Below are 19,625 nucleotides of genomic sequence, written 5' to 3'. Positions count from 1 at the left end.
ATTAGTCAATTGCTTAATTTTATTCTTAATAATTTGAAATCGTTAAAAATAATGTGAATTTTTTATGATTTAATTTTTTAAGGCGAGGTAGGTTTACAAAATTTGAGGGGTGGGAATATCACTGCCCTATATTCAATTATAAAGCAAAGCAAGATCTCTCTCTTTATATAATAAAGATTTCGTGTGGATTTTCTATAACATCATGTGGTATTATAGTCAATTGTAAAAGCATGTTAACATCATATGATTTTGTAGTGAATCCGCACAAAATTCATATTTAAACTTCTGCCTTTGAAAGCTTTGATATATAGAAATTCTCAAATGTGGATGCACTAAATGCAGATTATGTGTAGATTCGCTATAACACCATATAATGTTAAGTATATGCACTTAAGAAGCTCTCTCTCTCTCTCTCTCTCTATATATATATATATATATTAAATTAATATTTTTTTATTGAAAGGAATAGAAAAAAAGGATGTTGAGTTTTATTCAACGTGGGTATTAATGGATGAATGATTTTGGTAGAATTGAATTTTTTTTTTTTCCGTTTTTGTTTCATTTGTCAACTCCATTTAATCAATTAATCTCAATGGCTACAAGGATCATTTTTAACGCAAACGGGTATTTCTCTGCTGCAAAAGACGGCTTTGGTGTGATTGTAAGGAATTGAGAGTGAGCAGCACATCCTGCGTGCCATCAACTTCTTTGCACTACAGGCACCCTCTGCATGCTGTGGGAGGGAAAAATGTGAAAACCATTAGCATGCTGTGGGGCTGCTAATCAATCAATAGAGAAAGAATTCAGTCATCAATTCTAGCAAAGCTTCCAAAACGAGCAGCACTATAGATTAAATCTTCCACTTTCAGAACTTTACTCGTTAAATCTTCTGCTCCAAATCACCAAGGATTAGTGCTGGTTTTTGATTTTACAAGGGCTTAATCTCCATATATCTGAAGACTATGAAGATTAGGCAATATGCCCCAGTTTCTTTTTGTTGTGTTTAATCCTCTGACAGTACCAAGATCAAACACCTTAGACCATCTTTGATTTGATGTATGAAGACTCGTTCTCAGAAATCCGAACTAAAAATTGAATCAAAGTGCCTAAATCCAGTGAAGACAAGGATACAAGCTTTCAAGCTTTCACTATTTCACAAATCAAGGTTACCAGGATGTAGAGCTTGTTACAGAGAACAAGAATATACAACTTTCTACTTTAACTCTCTCTCTCTCTCTCTCTCTCTCTCTCTCTCTCTCTCTCCATAGCTTTGATGAGATATGAGAAGATGACCCATCAACCAGCCTTATAAACTATGATAAAGGCCATCTATAACAATCCCAGAATTTTCCTGCACCTTTTTAACTAACCCCAACTGACGTTTGACCAGCATTCTCGCCCTTATAATGACCGACACGTCGGTGAAATTCCAAAAAACCGAACAACAATGTCGTTCTGCCTGTGTTGAGATGATGAGATGAGATCAAAGCACAAATACTATTCTTCTAACTGAAGTACTAAGCTTGAAGTTGAACTGTACCGCTACTTAAAAACTAGAGAAAGAAATAAAATAAAAATAAAAACATAACATATATCAATTTGAATGTTGACAAATTGAATACACACCAGTGAAACTGAAAATAGAAAGTAAAACAATTAATCAGACTTTTGTACAATATATTAATCTGAACATGACATTATTACTTTTAGCATGCAAATCCTTGAAAACAAAGAAACCAAACAACGTGTAGACAACTCAGCAGAAGTGAACACTGAAAGGATGAAGGCTGGATTCTGGTTGAAATTGAAACTTTGGCTGCAGTACAGTTAAGATATTTTCCGCTCTGCTTTTACCTGCACATACAACTGATTGAAGATTTTATCATACATTTTTTAATGAATGGTGTCAGCATCAGGAACTGTGATGGACACTTCAAGTTTATTTTGAGACAAAAATTAGAAGCAACCACAATTAGAATGTAGAAAACACTTTATATTATGATTATAGTTTAGGCAGCTGCATACTATCAAATCTATTGTGGAGGAAAAAAAAACTTTTATATGAAATTAGATCAATAATTAAAGGTTGAAGTTATTGGGGAAGAAGAAAAAACTTACATCAAACTCAATCAGGGCTAATCAAATTCTGTAAGGATAAAGTTGAACGCCATACTGCTCCTTATCCTTGAATTCCCGTAGCTTTTGTCTCAGCTCTGGCTGAGGCCACCAGCAATCGAATTTGTTTAAGCTCTTTATGCACTAGAGCTGTTCAGGAACCCTTTTCAAGTAAGCACAAGGGTTGATAAGCAAGCATTCTAGTTTTGGCATGGCCCCAGTCCCCATAGTCCACTCCTCTAGCCATAGTATTGATTTCATGTGCAATACCTTAAGCCTTGGAAAAGCATCAGAACCACAAGTCAGTTTTCTACCTGAATACGAGTTTTGCTTCAATTTGAGCACTTGAAGAAGCGGCAGCTTTTCTAGTGTCGACATGGGATCATCCATTAGGTTAGTATTAGAAAAACTCAAGTGGGTTAGACTATGAGGAAATAGGTATTCAGCAAGGATGATTTTGGAGATCCGTGGCATCTTGCTTTCATTCACCAACTTCAATGACTCGAGGCAACTCAATCTGCAAATATTTTGGGACAACAAAAATTGATAATAACTTAAATCTCCCCGAATCCGGAGATTTCGGAGATTAGGTAGTCTGCCCAATATATCTTCAGTACAGCAGCAAGGATGCAAGGCTGAAATGAAATTGAGATTTTCCAGAGAGCCGCAATATTTTCCTGGATGCGCAGGAAGTGTGATTGACCCAAAATTTAGATGCCTGAGTTTGTTCATCTTCCAAAATTCATCTGTTGTATGATCTATATAGCTAAAGAGCATGTCTAGGGTGTAAAGGTTCAGAAGATTGCTTAATAATGATGAAGGCAGGATTTTGAGGGAAGGGATATTCAACTTTAAATATCTCAAAAGAAATAAATTTTCAATTCCGGATGGATATTGGATGAGAACAAGAGATCCCAAGTCCAATACTCTGAGAAGTTTGAACATTCTGCAAATTTTCTCCCAATCTATTGGGTCAAGGTGGTCTCTTTTTGAAGTGAAGTACAACAAAGAATGCATGTGCGAGTCATAATCATCTAAGCAAGCAAAATTACTCTGTTTTTCAAAAACGTTGATCGGTTTGACATTCTTTCGTGATTTACCTTCTGGATCCATGAATGAGAAAAAGATAAATTCTGCCTTGAAAGCCACTGCTAACAACACAGGACGGCAACGACCACGAACAGAGCATGTGTTGATAGTGCCTCCAGCTCTTCTCTTCCTTGCATCAACAAAGCCTCTATTGATTAGTTGCTCTACGTACTTCCCAGCAGTTGCCTCACTGTTGTCTGGAATGAAACCTGTTGATGCGAGATTCTGGTTGCCTTCTCTACCAAGACCAAGACCTCTACTCGACCAACTCTACCACGACCAGGATCTCTCCTTGTAAGGTTTTTTCTCCAAAAGTTCCTGCGTACACAGAAGCAGGTCAGAGTACGCCGGTTGTTTTCCCGGCATAAACTCTCCGACGCTCAAGTTAGATATGAAGGTTCTGGGAATGTTTGCCACGAATCTTATGGCTTCTCTTTAGTTTCAGTTCTTAAAGCTCTCTTTTCTTAGTTGCAATCTCAAAAAATCTAACCCTTTTACCTTCGTTGGCTACCTTTTTATAGGCCACTTCTGAACTCGGGCCTTCCCTCCATTCGCACTCGTTATCCGCCCACCTCTCGAAATTGGATGCCCCATTTCCGCAGTCGTGGGTGGTTGTGTGGCCTTCGTGCCTTGATTCTCGGACTGGAGAGCACGCCTCGCCAACTGTCGTTGACCGGGTCTCCTCGACTCAACCCTTAGCAGGAATGAAGCAGGAATGGCTCTATGCTTCCAATAGGAGATTGGCCTCGTGGATGACGTGCTCGTGGATGAGCAAGATATTCCTGCTCCTGCTCCCCCGGATACCAAACTCTTACAAGATATACCTGCTCGAGGAACCCTGTTATCAGATGTCTGCTCATCACTGCTGGTCTTCGTCGAAGCATATCCCACAAACACCGGTCCCCCAGTTTCTGGTGTTGGGTAACGCAGTAAGTCGACAGTAGAAACTTGACAGTCCTTGCTTGCGCGGGATAGGAAAAAGGCTGCCAAGAGTCGTGTCGTATTTAATTACGGACGAGTTGATGTGGCGGAAATCTACCCCTCTATTTGAATTTCAAACCAACAATTACGAGACCCTTGGGATTCGGTGCTGTTAAATGCCGGCAACCCAAGAGTTCACTCTCCATTAGGAAAACCCACAACCTTCTCTTAAAGGAAAATTTGTCGTTTTCTCCATCTCGTTCCCTGTCTCTCTCTGGCAAAGAAGCTCCGGCATAAAAGCCTCCATCCCTGTCCTTCTCCGACTGAACCACTACTTCAGGTATTACTTCTATCTCATCGATCTCGGATAGCTGTAGATAATTTCTTTTCTCTTTGCTTTGCTTAGGTAGTAATTGGTGGTGTTCTGGTTATTGCTTAGGGAATGTCGAAAGGTAAAGAGAAAGTCGTTGAGATTGATGACGACGGGCTAGATTTCTTACCTAATCTGCTCACCGATCCCCTTAGAACCCATTAGGTCTGGTGTTGGTACTAGCGCTAGGAGGATGTCCCCCCAAACAACCTCCTCAAGCGGAAATAGTGGTGAGGAGGGATCTTCCGATTCAGAAAACACCTTGAGTGGGGATGGGGAAGGTGATTTTGGTGAGGCGTCCCCATCAGGAACATTACAACCAGAAGGGCGGAGTACAGTAGGAGGTAGAGCCTTGTCGCGGGATTATGCCATTGATTACATGACGTGCACGACCACATTTGACGAGCTCAATGACCTCCGACTTAGGTATAGTATTCCTGGTGAAATATCTCTTAAGATCCCAGGAAAAAAGGATACACCTAGCCGGCCTCCTAGGGGATACGTTACCTTGTTTCTGGAGAGCTTTAAGTATGGGCTGAGGTGTCCCTTGCAACCCTACTTTGCCCATATACTTAACGGGCTAAATCTGGCTCCTGGTCAGCTGAATCCCAACGGGTGGAGAGTGCTCTCTAGTCTGTTCATATTGTGGGACAGATGTTGCCAAAGCGAGCCCACGGTTGATGAGGTGAAGCACCTGTACCAGCTAAAGAGCAGCCCCAAAGATGCCGGCTGGTACTACTTCCAATCTAGTACCAAGAGCAGAAAACCCATAACTGATCTTCCAACTGGTGGAAGTGGGACTTGGAAGAGGAAATTCTTTTTTGTTGGGGGTACTTGGGGTCAAGTTGCACAAATAGACGGAAAGGACTATCGCGTCCCACCCCGTTTCACGGTCCCAGGTTGCCTGCTCGCTTTAGATGTCTTGTATCCAAAATTGTTCTCGCTTTACTGATTTGTCTCTAACCAAGTGTCTGTTTGTGTTGCAAGTTCTTGGGGTGTTCACTTTCCGCTCAAACCTGACCAGCTCAAACGGATCGAGGCTGTACTAGTCAATTCTTGCTCGAGCCGAGAGCTGATAACTACTTATAACCTACTCGAGTCTTGTTTGGTGTCCCCCGGCCATAAGATGGAGGATGTTGTGATTGAGGCTCTGACTCGGAAGCGTCCTCGACCTCAAACTGCGAAGAGGGACCAGAGCAAGGACGCTCCCACTGCGAAGCGGGTTAACATTGTGCAACAAGTTCCTCCCTTGAAGACTCTACCTCCTCTTCCTGCCAAAGTCGGAGAAACTAGTGGAGCAGCCACTGATCCTGCTTCCTCTTCTCCTCCTGTCGGGCCTAGATCTCGTTTATCTGACAGCCAAGCAGAACACTTGGCCCCATATCTCAACGAGCTTTCCAAACTCGTGAGCAAGAAGGACCTGGAGGACTTTGATGGCTGCACCTTAGGCGAGCTGGTGGGAGCCATGCAGTATAGCGCTTTCCATCTCAGCTGTATGACCACCTACTATAAGGCCAAGGTTGGCCGTTATGACAGGAAGATGAAGGAGGACATTCAGTCGGCGATGACCAGAGCTGACGATGCCGAGAAGAAAGCAGGGGAGCTGAATGTCGAGAACCTGAAGCTGATAGAGCAAGAATCTCTTACTCAAGCAAAAGCCATTACCTTCGAGGAAGAGCTGACCAAGGTCAAGGAGGATCTTCAAAGGCAGAAGGCTATGTATGAGGCTCAGCTCGAATCTCTCCGCGATTCCCACCGAGTTCAGGTCGAGAACTTAGAGAATTAAGCCGACAACCAGTACGACCAGGGACTTCGGCATTCCTATCGTTGCATCATGGCCGTCCTCGGGAAGCAGCATCCTGATCTAAAGATGGATGACCTTGCAGCTGGTGTTGCTCAACACATGGACGAGGAGGCGGCCAAGGAAGATGCCGAAGGGGTAGAGCCAATCGTGATTGATGAGGAAAACTCTCATCCTCGTGCAATCCCTGCTGATGTTGGCGAGGCGAGCACCCCCCCAGACACACTGGTGATACCCCCCTGCACCTGAGGAGGTCCAGTCAACCGATGCTGCTCGGCTAACTGATCTGCCATCTTCTTGAACATGTTTCTTGTGTTGTAATGGACAGCTTTGTTGGCTATTGATAAATTAATGAAAACTATTTTTGATTACTTTCTTGCATTTGTATTCACAAGTTATTTTTACGTTTGAGAGTCTGCTCGCCTTCGCTTGGTCGAACAGGCTCTGGCTTAGCATATGGTCTTGCTACATGACTTGGGATTCTGCTCGCCTTTGCTCGGTCGAGTAAATCCTGGCATGCTTGGCTTCCGGTCTCGCCATAAACAGGCTTTGAGACTTAGTGAGCCTTCACATGCCTTTGAAAATATTTCGATGCTTGGGGATTCTGCTCGCCTTCGCGTGGTCGAGCAGATCTTGGCATGCTTGGCTTCTGGTCTCGCCATAAATAGGCTTTAAGACTCGGTGAGCCTTTGCATGCCTTAGAAAATATTTCGATGCTTGGGGATTCTGCTCGCCTTCGCGCGGTCGAGCAGATCCTGGTACGCTTGGCTTCTGTCTCGCCATAAAACAGGCTTTGAGACTTGGTGAGCCTTCGCATGCCTTAGAAAATATTTCGATGCTTGGGGATTCTGCTCGCCTTCGTGCGGTCGAGCAGATCCTGGCACGCTTGGCTTCTGTCTCGCCATAAAACAGGCTTTGAGACTTGGTGAGCCTTTGCATGCCTTAGAAAATATTTCGATGCTTGGGATTCTGCTCGCCTTCGTGCGGTCGAGCAGATCCTGGCACGCTTGGCTTCTGTCTCGCCATAAAACAGGCTTTGAGACTTGGTAAGCCTTTGCATGCCTTAGAAAATTCTTCAATGCTTGGGATTCTGCTCGCCTTCGTGCGGTCGAGCAGATCCTGGCACGCTTGGCTTCTGTCTCGCCATAAAACAAGCTTTGAGACTTGGTGAGCCTTTGCATGCCTTAGAATTTTTCACAGTTTCAAGTGAATGAAATTCCTCAACGTTCCATTAATTGCAGGATTAAATCTTACATGAAATTGTTTTGACATAAAAAATAAAAGACAACGAGCACGGGCAGAAATAGCTTTAATATGTGAATAAGTCTTACTGGAAGTATTTTTGGAGGTGTACTGCGTTCCATGGGCGTTTCACCTCGTGGCCGTCCGTGTGAACCAGCTTGTAAGCTCCGGGTCCCACTATCTGCTTGACCCTATATGGCCCTTCCCAGTTCGGTCCCAGAACTCCTTGAGTCGAGTCTTTGGTGCTCTGATTCACTCTTCTCAGTACCCGTCTCCGACCTGAAATTGCCGTACATTCACTTTCTGGTTATAATAACGAGCAACCCTTTGCTGGTAAATGGCTGATCGTTCTGCTGCTTGCTCCCTCTTTTCCATTAGCATATCTAGATTCAGGCACATCTGCTCGTTGTTCTCCTGTTCATTGAAATGTTCTGTCCGGTTCGTGGTCGTTAATATCTCGGCTGGTACGACCGCTTCATGTCCGAAGGCCAAGGCAAACGGTGTCTCCCCAGTTGCTGTCTTATGGGTTGTCCTGTATGCCCATAGAACACCTGACAGCTCATCAACCCATGCACCCTTTTTTGCCCCAAGCCTGGTTTTCAAAAGCCTCTTGATGGTCTTATTGGCTGCTTCTACTTGTCCATTCGATTGAGTGTGAGCAGGCGAGCAATACTTCAGCTCTATCCCTAGGTTCTGGCAGAAATCCCTGAAGCTGTGATTATCGAACTGCCTGCCATTATCCGTTACCAAGGCATATGGGATCCCATATCAACAGACCAGGTTTCTCCACACAAAGTCTGTTGTTTTCTTCTCTGTGATCCTGCTAAAGGCTTCTACCTCTATCCACTTCGTGAAGTAGTCTATAGCAACTATTGCATGTGTTGCTGCTCCTCGTCCCTTTGGCAACGGGCCGATCAGATCAATTCCCCATTGAGCAAATGGCCAAGGGGAGGCCATGGAGGTGAGCTTCTCTGATGGTTGGTTGGAGAAACTTGCAAAACTCTGGCAGCTTACACAGCTCCTGGTCTTCCCTTGCGCATCCTGGTGCATTTTCGGCTAGAAATATCCCTGCCTTAGAACCTTATGGGCCAAGAATCTCCCACCAGAATGATTTCCGTAAATTCCTTCATGTACTTCTCTCAGTACGTAATCCGCGTCGTCCTCATCCAAACATCGAAGGAAAGGTAGTGTATATCTTTGCCGATACAATACCCCATCAATCATCGTGTATCTCGAGGCATGGGCTCTAATCTTCTGAGCTCGCAGCTTATCTGGTGGCAATACCCCGTCTTTAAGGTATGAAATTATCGGGTCCATCCACGAGCATTTTTTTTCTATCCGCAGCACCCCCAAATTCTGCTCGATACTCGGGCTGGACTTCACCTCCAGAGGGATCGACTTTGGCATTTTTGGGTCTGCTACCGCTGCCATCCTGGCCAAAATATTTGCTCGACTATTCTGCTCCTTGGGGATTTGTACCACCTCCACAACTTCAAATTTCCCCATCATCTGCCTGACTATCTTCAGGTACTGCTTCATCTTCTCCTCTCTCAGTTGAAATTTTTCACTGACATGATTCGCAACCAGCTGGGAATCAGTTCTGATCTTCACTCTATCTGCTTTCACGACCTTAGCCAATTCCAAACCTGCTATCAAGGCTTCATACTCTGCCTGGTTATTTGTGGCTGTGAATTCTAACTTTACAGCATAAGAGATCTCCTCCCCCTTGGGCCTTCTAAGACAATCCCTGTTCCTGATCCCTACTCCCTTGATGACCCATCTACAGACCTTTGCCATACTTGAGCTTCGCTACTGTCTGTAACTACATCTCGTTGGTCCAAACATACTTCGGGCTCTGTGAATTCTGCTACGAAATCGTCCATTGCCTGAGCCTTTATCGCTGCTCGAGGTTTGTAGTCTATGTCGAACTCACTCAGCTCTATAGCCCACTAGACGAGCTGACCAGAAGCATCTGGCTTGTGCAAAGTTTGACGCAATGGCTGGTTTGTTATTACCGAGACTGGGAATGCTTGAAAGTATGGCCTCAGCTTCCGAGCAGCAACCACAAGGGCAAGCGCCCATTTTTCCAACGGTGGGTATCTGGTCTCAGCGTCGAGCAGGGCCTTGCTGGTGTAGTATATTGGATACTAAACCCCTTCTTCCTCTCTCGCCAGAACAGAACTTGTGGCCCGATCTGATATCGCCAAATACAAAATAACTTATCCCCATCCCTCGGTGTGGACAGCAGAGGTGCTAGCTGCAAGTACTGCTTCAAGTTCTGGAAGGCGTCCTCGCATTCTGGGGTCCACTCTGTTTTCTTTCCCCTCCTTATCACTTGAAAGAATGGTTGACACTTATCTGTAGCCTTGGATATGAATCTGCTCAACACCGCCAACCTCCCCGTGAGGCTTTGCACCTTCTTCAGGCTACGAGGAGACCTCATCTGCACGATCGCCTGGATCTTCTCGGGATTTGCTTCAATCCCCCTATGGCTCACCATGAATCCAAGGAATTTCCCTGACTCGACCCCAAAAGCACACTTTTCCGGGTTGAGCTTCATCTTATACTTCCTCAAAAGCCCGAATGTCTCCTCGAGGTGTCCGACATGTTCCTTCGGGATTTTCGACTTGGTTATCATGTCGTCCACGTACACCTCCATGGTTCTCCCGATCAATGGCTTAAAGACTTTGTTCACCAGCCTCTGGCATGTGGCCCCAGCATTTTTAAGACCAAATGGCATTACCCTGTAACAGAACAAGCCCTGGTTAGTAATGAAAGTCGTGGTCTCCTGATCCTGCTCGTACATGGGGATCTGGTTATATCTCGAGAATGCATCCATGAAGCTAAGCAGGCCGTGTCCAGCAGTTGAATCTACTAGCTGATCGATCTTTGGTAAAGGAAAGCTGTCTTTTGGGCACGCCTTATTAAAATCTGTGAAATCTACACACATCCTCCACTTGCCATTTGCCTTCTTTACCAACACCACATTCGATATCCACTCAGGGTAATTGACTTCCCGAATGAACCCTGCTCTCAAGAGCTTCTCCACCTCGCCATTTATAGCCTCATATCTCTCCTGGTTGAAGCACCTCCTTTTCTGCCTTACTGCTCGAGCACCTTTCTTTATTGCCAGCTTATGGCATGCTACCTCAGGATCAATCCCTGGCATGTCTTCATGTGTCCAAGCAAACACATCTGCATGAGCCTGTAAGCATTTCACCAACTCCTGCTTCAGCTCTTCCTTAAGTCTCGACCCGATTCTGATCATCTTTCCCGGATTCTCTAGTCCCAAGCTTACTGTCTCCAGCTCCTCTACAGGTTCTTGTCTGCTATTCTTGTTTTCCACTCAGGTATCCAGGGATGTTATCTGCATTGTTTCCCTTGCTGCCGAGGAGTAGCAGCTTCTTGCGATTCTCTGGTCTCCTCGTACCACTCCAACTACCCCATTCACCCGGTACTTGAGACCCAAATAATGGTTGGACAGTACCGCTTTGCTCATCCTTAGAAATGGCCGACCTAGGATCATCTGGTAAGGACCTTCTTCATCCACCACCACAAAGTCCAGTATCATTGTCCTTTCTGTCGGGGAGCTCCCAATCGTGATAGGCAGCTCGACCACGCCCAGAGGGACTAGTTTTCCTCCTCCGAACCCCTTCAAGGAGGTATTGGTGTACTCCAACTTCTGGTCTGCTATTCCCATCTCCTCCAAAGTTGACTTAAATAACACATCAACTGAGCTCCCTGTATCAATCAATATTCGGTCAAACTTCTTGCTAGCGACAGTAGCCTTGATGACTAAAGCATCCTCGTGGGGGTATAGAATCCCTTCCTCATCTTCATCCGTCCACATGATTGGCACTTGCCTGACCCTTGCTCGTTTGGCTGCTGGGATGTTAAAGAATACCTCTTTACTGGTCATGGCGTATCTAGCATAATTCTTCCTCAATCTGTTGGAATCTCCGGCCAATGTTGGGCCCCCAGCTATCACCCTTACTGTAGGCTGCTCACGCCTCAAGTTCATGTCACTCTGCTCCCCTTCACTTGTCGAGGCTACCATTGGGAAGGTCCCATCTATAAACTCATCCAGGTACCGATTTCTCACCAAATCTTCAACCTGGGTCTTGAGATCTCGGCATTCTGCTGTGGTATGGTCATGAGTGCCATGGAACTTACAATAGCGTCCCCTATCTCTCCTGCTGCGTAGTTTTATTATTGGGACACGGAGATACAGCAACCCTCGGTCCTTTATGGCCTCGTACACCTCGTCCAGGGACATCTTCAAGGAAGTATACCGCCCATAGTCCTGGTTCTGGTCGATCAGGTGCACTGCCATTTCTCTATTTGCTCCGTTCTGAGCTGGAGGCGGTGGCAGCACTTCTGGTCTACTCCCTCTATTACCGTGGGGGTGTTGATGAAGACCACCATATGCCGAGTCATGCCTTCTCCAAGGCTCCCTAGCTGGGGAACGAGGAGGTTGCACCCTACTGCGTTGATACTGTGGTGGCCTCTGATGAGGCTGGTAAGCAGTTACCCGACCTTCTGCTCCACTACCTGAGGCATGGTGGTCCCTCCTCCTTATCGGCTCATTCCCTGGTAATGCTTTCTTCTCTTTCTTTCCTAACCCTTATAACTGGTCTGTCTTGATCCGTGCTGCCTTTTCCTCTTCAATCTCAATGTCCTTCTTAGCCTGCTCGTATGCGGCTGCATACGTCTGAATAACTGGGCTTCTCAAATTGTACCACAGTCTTCCTATCTTCACCCTTTCTTTCAGTCCCTTTAATGCCTGAGGATGGTTGAAGGCTCCCAAATCGAGGACAACACGATGAAACCTCTTGATGAATTCCCGAAGGGTTTCTTGTTCCCCCTGCTTCATGTTTTTCAACTTCATCATGTCATCTTCTGGTGCCATTGCCCCACGAAACTGCTCTGCAAATTCCTGGCACATCTGCTCGAAGGTTTTAATGCTCCCCCGAGGAAGTTTCCTGTACCACTCGCGTGCACCTCCCTCAAGGGATAGTGGGAACACCCTGCACCTTTGGGATTGAGATAATCCTTGTACCCCGGTTATGTCGTTGAAGCGCTCTATGTGCACCAGCGGATCAATTCGTCCCGAATATCTAAGGTCTGGGAGGCGGAAATCTCTCGGAATAACTGGCCTCATGATCTCTGCTGCGAGTGGTGATTCTCCGTCCAGCATTATCCTCCAACCAGGAGCTCTGCTCCTTCCTTGCATGTCGTCAATTATCTGCGCTAGTCTGCGCACTTCCTCCTCCAGCTGCACTGCACGCCCAGGGTCACATGCTGCAACTTGATCCCGCTCTTGCTCTACATCATGCACGTGTCGCCTCAACTCAGTTTCCTCTGCATTCGTCACCCCGTCGTCCTCGTCAAAAATCTGTCTTGCCGGGGATTGCTCTTCCTCTTTATGAAATTCCCCCCGCAGAGGTATGTTACCTCTCTCACCACCAAATCTTCCGGTGGTTTGACTTCTCCTCGTACTACCGGGACCTGGTGTCACTCCACCACCTCTCACCCTTTCCTCCTGGGTTCCCCTTCGTTCACTCCGCAACTCATGTAGGATGGTTGTCAGGGTCTCCATCTGCTTTTCCATTCGTTCCATCCGGTCGAACATGGCTTTTTCCCGTGCTTCACTAGCTATCTCCCTCAGCGTCACGAAATCATTAATACTCATATCACCCCCTTGTGCACTACTTCCTCCTGTCTCCATTGCCTTTCCACTTGCTTCACTCCTCTTCTTGTTATTAACAGAAGCTTTTTTATCAGCTCCCCACAGACGGCGCCAAAATGTTGATGCGAGATTCTGGTTGTCTTCTCTACCAAGACCAGGACCTCTGCTCGACCAACTCTACCACGACCAGGATCTCTCCTCGTAAGGTTTCTTCTCTAAAAGTTCCTGCGTACACAGAAGCAGGTCAGAGTACGCCGGTTGTTTTCCCGGCGTAAACCCTCCGACGCTCAAATCAGATATGAAGGTTCTAGGAATGTTTGCCACGAATCTTATGGCTTCTCTTTAGTTTCAATTCTTAAAGCTCTCTTTTCTTAGTTGCAATCTCAAAAAATCTAACCATTTTACCTTCGTTGGCTACCTTTTTATAGGCCACTTCTGAACTCGGGCCTTCCCTCCATTCGCGCTCGTTATCCTCCCACCTCTCGAAAGTGGATGCCCTATTTCCGTAGTCGTGGGTGGTTGCGTGACCTCCGTGCCTTGATTCTCGGACTGGAGAGCACGCCTCGCCAACTGTCGTTGACCGGGTCTCCTCGACTCAACCTTTAGCAGGAATGAAGCAGGAATGGCTCTATGCTTCCAACAAGAGATTGGCCTCGTGGATGACGTGCTCGTGGATGAGCAGGATTTTCCTGCTCCTGCTCCCCCGGATACCAGACTCTTACAAGATATACCTGCTCGAGGAACCCTGTTATCAGATGTCTGCTCATCACTGCTGGTCTTCGTCGAAGCATATCCCACAAACAAAACCTTCAGCTATCCACAACTGATATAACTGCCTGGTGGATATCTCTAGGTGTGCGGGAAACAATGATAAGTAGAGAAAACAAAGTTTCAAGTGAAAAGGTAGCTTGCAACATACGAAGGTTAGATTCCCAGTGGGTATATTGAATACTTCCTCTATATTTTCTTCTAATGAGATGCTTCCATGATATAAGATGAGGAAAGGCCATCCTTGGTATGTAGCTCTCAATGGTCCTCCAGTGGGCACTAAATCAAGCCGAATGTTCTCTCTGTCTTCGAGCTGAAATGAGGTGATCATCTTAATTTGAGTGAGTGTTATTAATACTCTACTTCCATTCTGATTATCCGGAAGGATTTCTTGAACAACATCCAATACATTTGTGCTCCACACATCATCAAGCACAATCAAATACCGCTTAGTCATTAGATATTCACCAAGAATAATTTTTTTCATTTCGTAATCTTTATCCTTTATTTTACTAAACATAGAAAAAGGCAAAAGAATCACAGCAACGATATCTAATATTTGGTCAGGGTCATAGTGATAAGGCGCTGGAATCCAAGCGAGATAATCAAAATAATGCTTCATATAACTGCTATTGTATGCCTCCGCAGTGAAAGCCGTCTTGTCCAACCCAATGCTATCGAGTATGGCCACCACCGAAAGCTGAGTTGGTCCCTCGATCAATAGATCTAACAACTCCTCCATTCTATCATCTAGGCCCACCGTATTCCTATTCTTATAAGATGAAGATGCAGGAAAATAACATGATTCAGCTTCAACACTTCTGAACTCATCAATCATTTCGGAATCGATGTGCTTAAGTTGTTAAACTCGTTGCTTAATCTCAGTGATTCTGCTTTGGAGTCCTTGCAGAGCATCACAAATGTCCTTGCTGTATCTGCTTTGACTCTTTTGTTGAGTGATGCTGTTGATGAATGTGTCAATCACCTTCTCAGATTCACGGTCGCCAGATCTGGGTTTTCAATTTCCTCCTCCGCCATTTTTTCGAACAGAAGGCAGGAGATATCATATTCAAATTCCCTCAGCCAAGAAGTAACGATTTCGGTCTGGGCATGAAGGTTCTGAATAGGTTGTTTCGCAGCATTAAGCAACGTGACTTCTTCACCAGCTAACACCCTTCTCAGCCTCTCTGAAAATAGTCTAAAGTTGATGTCCATATCTCCTCCTCCCTCAGATCCACCCTGAAATCTGTCCAAGAGCATGCAAAGAAATAATTAAAAGGAAAATATGCTTTAAAGCTCTCAATTCAAACATTAGTGCTGGCTCCAATACCTCCCTTCTCTTAGCTAGTTCTCCAGTCAAGAAGTTGAATCAAGATCGTTGACTCTCAAATTAGAATAGATCAAGGCATAATCTTACAATACTCTCGTCTTCCATATGTTGTAAAAAGAATAAAGCAGAGAAAAATAAACAGGACATCAATTATTTAATAATTTATGCTGTGGAAAAATGCAAAATCATGTATGGTGTGTTAAATTTATTGCGAGACTTGCATGTATGTATATCACAAATAAAATTTGTATCCCATGGTTAAAAATGTAAAATTACTCAAATAAATATGCATTCTTAATCATGTACGATGCTGCCTTATTTCTTCAACGAGATTCGGAGAAAGTACTAAATCGTTTGTAAAATTTTATATTTAATACATGTTTATTTTAAAACTACATACATATCCCGTAGAAATTTGGAGATCTTTTTAGCATTCTTTTTTAAGAAACTAAAAACAATAAAGAGTTCTAACAGCGACATAAGGGTGACAAAAATAATAGTAAATTTTGTAATGTTACAAAGTTAATTGAAAAATAATTATAATATTTATTTAACACTATAAATAAAATTTATAGCTCTTTTGTCATCATTGTATCATTCAATGATTCAAATATCAGTATTATATGAACCCTCACCTTTTTTAAAGGATTAAATCTTAAGACACTATTTATAATAACAATCCATCAATGAAATCAATGGTAATTGAATTCTAAGTAGGAGTAGCAGAAAAATCCGATCCAGCTAGAGCATGTTTTCTAAGTATTCTGGTTAGACTTGGGCTTCGGCTAAAAAGCCCAAATCCAGCTCGAAAGCCCAAAAAATATTAAAAATTTTGAAAATATATATTATTGTAATTAAAACATAACTTTTAACATATATTTAATCCACTCACAGCATATATTTAAAGTTTTAAGTCGCCCAACTTTTAAAGCCTAATCTAACAAAGAAAAAACTAAATTTTATAAACTATAAATTTGTAAAATATAATGAAAAAAGTTTTTAAAAAAATATAGAATGCATACTTCAGGCTTTTTGGCTTGGCTTTAACCAAAAAAAAAAAAACTCAATGACTTCTCCAAATGTATAGTACATGGAGATGATTTGTAAATTTTTGTACACGATTTTAATATGCATAATAGAAGAGAGGCAGCAATTCTTAGTTGATACTTTTATTTGACATATGATGTAAGAAATGAAACAAAGATTGTAACGTTACAAACTTTGCAATTCAGCATCCCAAATATCACTAGAACTTGCAATACAAGCTTTAATCTCTTCAACAACACGTCGAATTGCGGCCAGGAACACAAACGCAGAGATGGGTATTAAGATCATATTCGAACGAATGACAGGGATTGTCACAGTCAGCATTGCTTTTACAAGTGACTGCTTTTGATTCCAGTTGAGCATCAACTGCCGGCGTGGAAATATAAAACAATTCACCTGCCAAACAATTAATTAGCCTAATGCTAATAACACAACTGCAAATATAAATGCCAACCAATTAGTTGTCATATTATAGCTAATTATGCATGCATTAAAAAGATGAGGAAGAGAAGATTAAGGAACAAACATGAGCCCACCAAGAGAGTGATGAAAAATGTGGGTTTAAGTTTAAGTTCCATAATGTTTACGTAAACAGAAGTGCAATCTGAGGATAGTGATATTATTAAATTTAATATTGGTTTGGTTCGTTTAGATTCATGAGTTTCTCTAGACAGTATATATGGGGGGAAATTTAATCCATTTGACAGCTAAAAATTTCAGAAATCAAACCTCGATTTGACAAATTAGAAATTTAAACAATTAATTTTTTTTTTCCATATGCATGCAGAAAATTAGGTGCATGTAACTTCTCATATACTATATATATTCTATTAGGTGGAAGATTTTCTACTTCATTTGTATCAAATGTATGTTATCGATCAATAAATTCTTGTTTTGTTATATATACTTATAGTAGCTTCAACAAAGCCTTCCTTGATTAGTTGTTCTAAGTAACTCTCAGCAGTTGCCTCACTATTGTCTGGAATGAAACCTTCAGCTATCCACAACTGATATAACTGCCTGGTGGATATCTCTAGGTGTGCGGCAAACACAGATAAGTAGAGAAAACAAAGTTTCAAGCAAAAAGGTAAACTGCAACATTTGAAGTACCGAAGCACAAGGGGTATCTCCACTGCTTCCGTTATATTTTCTTCTAATGAGATGCTTCCATGATATAAGATGAGGAAAGGCCATTCTTGGTATGTAGCTCTCAATGGTCCTCCAGTGGGCACTAAATCAAGCCGAATGTTCTCTCCGTCTTCGAGCTGAAATGAGGTGACCAGCTTAATTTCAGTGAGTGTTATTAATACTCTACTTCCATTCTGATTATCCGGAAGGGTTTCTCGAATAGCATCCAATTCATCTGTGCTCCACACATCATCAAGCACAATCAAATACCGCTTAGTCATTAGATATTCATTAAGAATTATTTTTTTCATTTCATAATTTTTATCCATTATTTCACTCAACCTAGATGAAGGCATCAGAAACTTAATAACGATATCTAACATTTGGTCAGCATCATACGGATAAGTCCCTGGAACCCAAGCGTGACAATCAAAATAATGCTTCGCATAACTGCTGGTGTAAGCCTCTCCGGCGAAAGCCGCCTTGTCCAACCCAATGCTATCAAGTATGGCCACCACTGAAAGCTGAGGTGGTCCCTCGATCAATAGATCTAACAACTCCTCCATTCTATCATCTAGACCCACGGTGTCCCTACTTTTAGAAGATGAAGATATAGCGGCTTCAGCTTCAAAAGTTTTGATGCGATCAATGATTTCGGAATCCATGTGCTTAAGTTGTTGCATCCGTTGCTTAATATCAGTGATTCTGCTTTGGAGTCCTTGCAGAGCATCAAAAATATCCTCGCTGCAGCTGCTTTGACTCTTCTGTTCACTGATGCTGTTGATGAATGTGTCAATCACCTTCTCAGATTCATACGTAAAACAGTTGATTTCGTCCATAACGGTCGCCAGATCTGGGTTGTCAATTTCAAGGTCTCCTATTTTTTGCACCAGAAGGCAGGAGATATCATCTTCAAAGTCCCTCAGCAAAGAAGTAACGATTTCAATCTCGGCATGAAAGTTGTGAATAGGTTGTTTTGCAGCATCAGGCAACGTGACTTCTTCACCAGCTAACACCCTTCTCAGCCTCTCTGAAAATAGTCTGAAGTTGATGTCCATATCTCCTCCTCTCTCGGTACCACCCTGTAATCAGTCCTGTGGCATGCTTTAAAGTAAGTAGACAGAGAGTTGAAAAGAAACTATGCTTTAAAGCTCTCAATTCAAACAGTAGTGCTGGCTCCCATACCTCCCTTCTCTTAGCTAGTTCTCCAGTCAAGAAGTTGAATCAAGATCGTTGACTCTAAAATTAGAACAGATCAAGGCAGAATCTTACAATAATCTCGTCTTCCATATGATGAAAAAAGAATAAATCAGAGAAAAATAAACAGGACATCGTCAAGTATCGATCAAGACCAATTTGTTTTATACATCCACTTTTAAGAAAGAAAGAAAGAAAGAAAGGGTAAAAACAATTCCACTGGGCCTGTAAAAGCTTGTCTAAAAAGAAGATATATTGTCGGGTGTTCGTTGTTAAATTTTTTGCGAGACTTGCATGTATTTATATCACAAATAAAATTTGTATCCCAGGGTTATAAATGTAAAATTACTCAAATAAATATGCATTCTTAATCATGTGTGATGCTGTCTTATTTCTTCGACCAGATTTAGAGCAAGTACTAAATAGTTTGTAAAATTTTATAGTTAATATATGTTCAATTTTCTTTTTAGCATTCTTTTTTAAGAAATGAAAAATGATAAAGAGTTCTAACAACGGATGACAAAAATAATAGTAAATTGTGCAATGTTATAATGTTAATTGAAAAATAGTTATAATTTTTTATTTAACATTATAAATAAAATCTATAGTTGTTTTCTCACTACTGTATCATTTTTTGATTCAAATATCAGTATTATATGAGCTCTCACCTTTTTGAAAGTATTACATCATAAGACACTATTTATAATTATTTTCATTTGAGCCCTTAGTGTTAAAAATATAACAATCCATCAATGAAATCAATGATAATAGAATTCTAAGTAGGAATGGCAGAAAAATCAAGTCTAGCTAGAGCAAGTTTTCTAAGTATTCTGGCTGGTCTTGGGCTCCGGCTAAAAAGTCCGAACCCAGCTCGAAAGTCAAAAAAATACTGAAAATTTTAAAAATTGTATAATTCCAAGCCTTAAAG

The 19,625-nt window shown here is 42.7% G+C and overlaps 1 pseudogene; it reads right to left on the bottom strand.

Annotated features, from left to right (window-relative positions):
* Positions 1-2,139: 2,139 nt before the first annotated feature.
* Positions 2,140-18,313, bottom strand: LOC112095858 (annotated as a pseudogene).
* Positions 18,314-19,625: the final 1,312 nt, after the last annotated feature.

The sequence above is a fragment of the Citrus clementina genome, unplaced genomic scaffold (assembly GCF_000493195.1).
Source record: "Citrus clementina cultivar Clemenules unplaced genomic scaffold, Citrus_clementina_v1.0 scaffold_1, whole genome shotgun sequence".
In the NCBI taxonomy this organism is placed as follows: domain Eukaryota; kingdom Viridiplantae; phylum Streptophyta; class Magnoliopsida; order Sapindales; family Rutaceae; genus Citrus; species Citrus x clementina.
Note: the sequence above shows the minus strand (reverse complement) of the source record. Positions and strands in the feature narration are given on the sequence as shown.